The sequence below is a fragment of the Nematolebias whitei genome, chromosome 17 (assembly GCF_014905685.2).
Source record: "Nematolebias whitei isolate Nwh7 chromosome 17, NemWhi1, whole genome shotgun sequence".
In the NCBI taxonomy this organism is placed as follows: domain Eukaryota; kingdom Metazoa; phylum Chordata; class Actinopteri; order Cyprinodontiformes; family Rivulidae; genus Nematolebias; species Nematolebias whitei.
The window spans coordinates 1,666,300-1,674,345 of NC_056514.1; the positions used below are offsets into that span (position 1 = coordinate 1,666,300).

Sequence of the window (8,046 nt, forward strand, 5' to 3'; positions counted from 1 at the left end):
TGCCTGTAGCTGGACTCATCATTGTTTGTGATGCATCCCACCACCGCTGTATCATCTGCAAACTTTACAATGTGACAGCCTGGATGGGTAGCTGCACAATCATATGTGAGCAGAGTAAACAGGAGGGGGCTCAACACACATCCCTGAGGAGAGCCAGTGCTGAGGGTTATGGTGGAGGAGGAGAGGTTGTGGATCCTCACTAACTGTGGTCTGTTTGTTAAAAAGTCTAGTACCCAGTTGCAGATGGAGGGGCTTAGTCCTAGTGTGGATAGTTTGTCCATCAGGGTTTGGGGGATCATGGTGTTGAAGGCGGATGTGAAGTCCACAAAGAGCATACGGACGTAAGAGTTTTTCTGCTCCATGTGGTTGAGTGCAGTGTGGACCACAGAGGAGATTGCATCCTCTGTTGATCGGTTCTCACGGTATGCGTACTGATGAGGGTCCTTGTTGATGTTGATGGTTATTTTGATGTGAGTCATGACCAGTTTTTCGAAGCATTTAGCGACTATCGGGGTGAGGGCCACTGGCCGATAGTCATTCAGACCAGTCACTGTAGAGCTTTTTGGGACTGGGATGATGGTGGCAGTCTTCAGGCAGGTGGGAACTGTCTCCAGGGTAAGTGAGGTGTTAAAGATGTCTGCCAGCACCTCACAGAGCTGATCAGCACATTCCTTCAACACTTTTCCGGGGATGTTGTCTGGGCCAGTTGCTTTGTGCGGATTAATCCTCCTGAAGGTACTCCTTACTTCTGCTGAGGTCACGCTGAGATGCTCTTCATCCGGTGGTGAGGCGAGTCTGGTGCTGGGTGGTCTGTTCGGGTCTTCAAAGCGTGCATAGAACTTGTTGAGGGCATCAGGCAGAGATGGGTCTTTGGGACATTGTTCACTCCTTCCTTTATAATCCGTTATGCACTTAATGCCCCTCCACATGCTCCGAGGGTCTTGTGAGATGAATTGACCCTCGATCCTCTTTGCATATGTGGCCTTGGCCCTCTTAATACCAGCAACCAGCTCTTTTCTTGTCCTACTCAGCTCCTCTGAGTTTCCAGACCTGAAGGCAGTGTTCCTGGCTTCCAGCAGGGTACGCACCTCTGCATTCAGCCAAGGTTTTCTGTTTGGGTAGCTTTTAACATTTCTGATAGTGGAGACGGTGTCAGTACATGTACTAATGTAACCCAGTACTGAGGATGTGTATTGGTCAAGATCAAGCGAACCTCCATTTTCAGCAGCTTCTCTGAAAACCTGCCAGTCTGTTCGATCAAAACAATCTCTCAGTATGGGGCCACTGTCCTGGATCCAACATTTAACTTTCTTTTGTACCGGTCTGGAGCGTCTCAGCGGGGGCATGTAAGCAGGAGCCAGGAAGATTGAGATGTGGTCTGACAGTCCTAGGTGGGGGCGGGGTTCGGCTTTGTATGCATCTTTTACGTTCGTGTAAACACGGTCCAGCGTGCGGTCTCCACGTGTCGGAATCGTCACATGCTGATTAAAGCTTGGGAGACAGTCCTTTAGATTCACGTGGTTAAAGTCTCCGGCTACAACGTAAAGAGCCTCAGGGTGTTTGCTCTGCAGCGAGCTGATGATATCATGAAGCTCCTGCAGTGATTCATTAGCATTAGCGTCCGGAGGAATGTAAACAACTGTGATAAAAGTCACTGTGAACTCTCGGGGTAGATAATGTGGCCGACATTTCACTGTTATTTGCTCCAAAGCCTTCGAGCATGAGCTATTTACAACAGTACAGTTCGTGGACCAACTTTTACTCACGTAAATGCACACTCCGCCCCCCCGTGATTTCCCCGTTAGCTCGCTGCAGCGGTCCGCTCGAAAAAAAAGTCTGTCATCCAGCTGGAAGACTGAGTCCGGCGTTTCACTTGTAATCCACGTTTCTGTGAGGCAAAGCACTGCACACTTCTTCATCTCTTCTGAGGCGCCCGCTCTCAGACGAAGTAAATCCACCTTGTTGTCCAACGAGCGGACATTCGACAGAAAGAGAGACGGCATGGGGAGTTTACCGGCTTTAGCGTTAGCTCGTAGCCTCACCATAACCCCCGCCCGGCATCCTCTCCTCTTAAGCCGGGAGCAGCGCTTGTTTTTGTATTGAACGCTTTTTGAATTATGGAATTGTTTTGTACTTTTTTACAATGAATAAACTATATACCATACCATACCATAAAAAGTTAAGTCTGGTCCTCTGGACATTCACAAAACAAACAATACAGTTTATAATAAATAAACTAAATGTTTTTTGTTTGTTTTGTTTTTTGAATGTCCAGAGGACCAGACTTAACTTTTTTAGATTAATAAGTAATACATTTATGTTTTAATTTAATGAAAGACAAATCTTTAAAATTCAAGGACAAAACTTAATCTAATTGTTTTCAAGTCTGTATCTTATTGTAAAAGCAGTTTCAAAGATTACAGCACAGTGTGATGTTTTGTAAATTTAACATGAACCTTGTGCATATCTGTAAATAATAAAAGTGAAGATATTTTTAATACATCTTTAGTGTAAAAATCTATACTAAAATATAAAACACATGGGTTTAAAGCAGGCAGGAAGGCAGTAAGGTAGGATTATGAATCAGGTTTAAAAGTTACAGCTCCATTAGAGCATGACATCTCTTCCACAACATCGTGTGACAAAACCTTCAGGGTGTTCTTCTTCTAATACGTTTAGTGGTGGCTAGTAAGTAGCTTAAGGGAGCACTACCGCCACCAGGTGGTAAGACGAGTTGGGTTCTAGTCCCTCCTACAGAGCCTGTCAAGAAATGTAAATTGAAACACAACAGACCCGAGCCGATCTGAACCGACCCGAACTGACCTGATCCGCACTGTGACAGTGGAAAAGGGGCATAAGTCTTCACGAGTCTTAGTCTTTTCCAGTCTTGCTGGAAATTTCAGTCGGAGATGAGACTCAACTAAGTAGCGGATGGATTTGACCATGTGCCAAAAGTCTCTCCAGTCCAGCGTAGTCACAGCCTGCCTCGGCTGTGACTCAACCCAAGCATTAAAAGCTCAACTCCTAAGGAAGCTTATTCGGTTGAACCGAGTACTTCGTCACGATTTCTGATGACCCCCAGCTACTCTAACCGGAGACACTGAAAAGGGAGCGTACCAATGGACTTCTGTTCAAGAGTGGATACATCCTCTGCTAAGGTAACAAAGTCGCTGCACGTCCTGAAGTGTACCGGAGGGCTGAGCTGGATGTCGGAGGAAGGGTGCCATGTTATGGTTCAACAAATAACTTTCATCATTAAATCTAAACTTACTCCTTAAATCTATTCCTCCTCTCTTAAACTTTTCTATTCGCCAGTAACCAAGCTAGATGCCTTCAGAGATGAATCAGTCTCAACCAGTAATGTCCTGTTGTCTTGTTAGTAAAGCGTGCCAAGTTTATTAATCAGAAACAGATCAGCAAATCAATGTGTACATGTTTTGATGCTAAATTTTAATTCTGTTAAATAAATGACCGCATTTATTCTGATGGGTCAAAGATAAAATGGCGTCTCATGTCACTGATTAAATACTCCACTTACAAGTTATCTTGGTGTAGATGAACATATTCTGTGATATATTCATAAATTAAACGGATTCATTCATTTTTCTGGACTGGATAATATCGTGCATTGAATTTAATAAAAATGTAACGTGAGACGTTAATTATCTTGGACCCATCAAATGAATGTGGTCATTTATTAACAGAATCAAGTTTAACATCAAACATTTATATTAATTTGGCAAAATATGAAAATAACAACAGGTTAATTAATCAGTTTACAATTAGAAAACCATACGGCGATGGTTTCCCTTGCTTCCAGCTGTACAACAGACATTTCTAAAAATATCTGGAATGATTTCTAGCAGATAGAAGAGTTTAAAGATGGAAAGATGAAGTTTAGAGGGAGGGAGATGGTGTGTGTGAGTGAAAGTGTTGAACAGAACGGCACCCTCCATTCGAACCCAGCTTTCCTCGGTACGCTCGGTAGTAAACTCGACTCTCTGACGATGAATCAGCGGATACGGAGCTCCAGTTAACGCTACCGGTCCAGCGTCTCCGTAGGATGGCAGAGAACCGTCAGGAGTGGTGGCGGGACTTCATCAACAACAGTTCACCTCACGGGTGAACTCGCATGAGTGGAGTCCGTCAGAAGTTCCACTCAGATGTGGAAGATTGCATAATTCCCACAAGACTCGGAAGAGCTCTGGATCATGCCTGGACTTCTGTTCTCCCAGCACTTCTTCCGTTCAGTTCTGCTCCCAGAACTGAACTCGACTGCACTCGACTGGAGCTGCAAACGACTGAAGCCCAACTGGTTTGAACTAGGAAGTACCGACATTTAAAGAGTTCTATTTCCGGTTCATTTGGGAGGTTCCTGATTGGTCAAAATCGACCAGACAGGGGTGTGTTTTTGTGACGTAAGAGGTCACTAGAAGTCAGAAAAACAGAAAATGTTTTGGAACAGATTGAAAATGTTTTTCAGACAGACGAGAGAAATATTTAGGCGAGTTGGGGGAAAACAGGTGCCAGCCTCTTTTTTACGTCTGAGAGGATATAAAAACATGACAGTTCGTTCCAACAACTTGTTTTCGACCTTTGACCAACTTCACAATGTGCTCATTTCAAACAGAAGATCAGAAAATGCATGAATTACTCCGTACCACATTCCAATTTGATTTCTACTTTGAATGAGGATTAAAAATCACTAATACTGTTTCACAGTTGATTAAAAATGATTAGTTCACTTCAACATTTAAAAATGGTTTGAACTAAACACACTTTGATTATCAAACATTTGTAAAAATAGTAATGATAATAGAAAAAGAGAGTGTTCTTTCAATTGATCAGTGCAGGACACTTAGAAAGTCTCTGGATGAACTTAATCTTGTGTTTCTGGACTCAAATCAATGAAATACAGTTCTTGTTCCAGGCAGGCCCTCAAGGCCAGGATTTGACCTGAGGCTTAGTTCACTACATTGGTCACATGGCAGAAATTTAACTCGAAAAAGAAAATAATCCGTTGTAATTAAACAATTAATATTCTTTGTGCTTGAACTAGCTTTAAGAATAATTAATTAGTAGTGTGTCCACAGCAAAGCTGTCCTGACATACTACAGTACATATATGTATATGGTTAAAATTACATAGGTTTAAGAGTTTAGGACACTGAAAGAGTGTGGGAAGGGTTTATAAAGCCATAAAATATATATAAATACTAAAATAAATATAGCGTTCCTACTTTGTGATTTTTCACCAATTGCGGGGGTGTCTGGAATGTAACCCTCGAGATAATTGAGGGACTACTGTTTTTTTTTTTGGTTTGTTTGTTTTTCTTTTGGCTGCTCCCTTCTTCAGGGGTTGCCACAGAGAACCAAGTCGCACAAAGACATGGCAATTATTTTCACACCGGTTGCCCTTCATGATGCAACTACAAACCACCGGGTTTAGAGTGGTTATTTCTAACCCGAGCCCTAAGCCTGGCCCCACCCGACCTGAATTTGGGGCGGGCTATGATAATGTGCTAGATGGGCGGGCCGGATTGGTTATTTGGCTTTTGATTGGGTCAGCGGATCAGCCGCGATCCAATTATATGATAACACGGCCTGCCATACTTTCACCAGCCACACACGGCCATTTCACCGAGAGATGACATGCCTTGAAAGAGGTAAAAAGTTCAATTAAGCTTCAGATGGGACTGTACTGCCAGGAAGCGATCCATCATCCAAATGGACGTTCATTCAGCCGCTGCACTAAGCGGACGCGCGCGGCCAACGACCCAAACAGGCGAAATCCCAAATCAGACGTGTAAGAACGGTCTGTGTCTGAGTAATGCAGAAGAATGCAGGCAGAAACAGGGTTTAAACGCTCTTTTACAGCCATGAAAGGACAAACACCCCCTCAGCTCCATTCTTCTGCCCCTTTTATTCAGCCACGTGTCTCTGACCATTAATAACTAATTAAAAATGTAAGGGGGTTTTCCAGGTTCAATGATGTCAATGATGACTGCGGGCTGGAGCCGGGTCGGATCTGATTTTTTGGGCCCAAATGCAACTCTACCCGGGTTACGACGGTCTTCTGTGTGGAGCTGCCATCTAGGGTGCCCAGGGGAGCAAGTGGTGGGGGCTCAGGGCCTTGCTCAAGGGCCCAGGGTGGGGCAAATGGGGGTGGAGGCAGGAGTGGGTGTTTCACCTTTCTCACCCACATTTTGATGTTGTCGGTACCAGTTGAACCAGCGATATTCCGATCACAGGCCCATCGTCTCTAACCTCTGTGCCACCACTTCCAATCATGGGACTACTGTACTTTATATATATTGTTTTTTGGGGTGTAATTGGACCTTGAGTATGCAATTTCGTTCCACCTCATGTACCACATGTGATGCGAATGACAATTAAGTCTCCTTGAACCATATATATATATATATATATATATATATATATATATATATATATATATATATACATACACACACACCATACAACAAAAAAAGTTTTTCTTACAACGATAATACCAGAACTGGCAGCTGCGTAAAGTGATAATACGTCACCATTTCTCAAACTCACTTACAAAAGGGGGCCAAAATTATAACCTTTATCAAACTAAGGGCCAATTTCAGAATATACATTAACTCAAGTTAGATATCCAACATCTTTTCTTGGTTGTAGTTTCCTGAACAAGAGTTTGATTGGTTTAATTTGATCTAAAAAAGTTAAATCTGGTCCTCTGGACATTCAAAAAAACAAAACAAAGCAAATCAACAAAAAAATGTAGAAACGTTTCGTCTCTCATCCGAGAGACTTCCTCAGTCTGAGGTGCTGTATTCAGCTCAGTCTCTTAAATAGCACCTTCTCAGAGTGGATCAACCAGTTTGCTACTGACAACCAAAACCAGCTGATCACATGCTCAAGAAGGACCATCAGCCTAACAATGGATCATTAGCACCTGATGGCTGTTTACTGTTCACAGAGGGCTGAGTGATACTAGCAATCACAGCATTGTAAGAGGGGGACAGTTGAACCCGGAGGCCTCCACCCCTGTTTAATGATGGACGATTTCTTTTCACAAAGATGGCCTCCTTTACTCCTCTCTCAAACCATCGTTCCTCTCTGTCCAGGATGTGAACATCTTCATCCTTGAAAGAGTGACCGCTGGCCTGGAGATGAGTGTAGACCTCAGAATCCTGACCTGATGATGTTGATCTTCTGTGCTGGGCCATCCTTTTGGCCAGTGGCTGTTTTGTTTCCCCGATGTAAGACTGATCACAGCCCTCCTGACACTGAACAGCATACACAACATTACTCTGTTTGTGCTGGGGGACAGGATCTTTGGGATGAACCAGTCTTTGCCGTAATGTATTTTGGGATTTAAAAGCCACTGGGACGTTATGTTTAGAAAATAAACGTCTCAGTTTCTCTGATGCCCTGTCCAGGCAGGGTATCAGTAATAGGAGAAACTGGAGACCCCATAGCACACCCATGTTTCTGCCTATAATATTGCTCCCCATATGTGAAGTAGGTTGACTGCAGGCACAGTTTCAAGAGTTTTTCTCCTATTGTTGCCAACCTGTACATGGAGGAGGTAGAAAAGAGAGCCTTGACGTCCTTTTCAGGGACACCACCAAGTCATTGGTTCAGGTATGTTGACGACACCTGGGTTAAAATCAAATCTCAGGAAGTCCAACATTTTACTGACCACATCAACTCTGTGGATAAATACATCAAGTTCACACGAGAAGATGTAAAAAATGGCAGGTTGGCTTTCTTGGACTGTGAGGTCTCAGTCTCTGATAGAGGACATTTGCAAACCGAGGTGTACCGCAAACCCACCCACACAGACCAGTATTTGCAGTTTGACTCCCATCACCATTTGGAGCACAAGTTAGGAGTCATCAGGACTCTGTATCACAGAGCAGACAGCGTCCCCACTAGCTCAGGAGCCAGGCAGAAGGAGAAATCCCACACAAGACAGGCTCTAGAGCAATGTGGATATCCTAACTGGGCCTTCCTGAAAGCAGAGAAGAAACCCAAACAGGACTCCAGTCAGCCA

At 43.7% G+C, this 8,046-nt stretch overlaps 1 protein-coding gene across 1 annotated transcript in view; it reads right to left on the reverse strand.

Moving 5' to 3' along the window:
- Positions 1 to 8,046, reverse strand: part of daglb (diacylglycerol lipase, beta) — a gene marked incomplete at both ends in the record, with an annotated part of 92,019 nt that overhangs the window by 25,096 nt on the left and 58,877 nt on the right.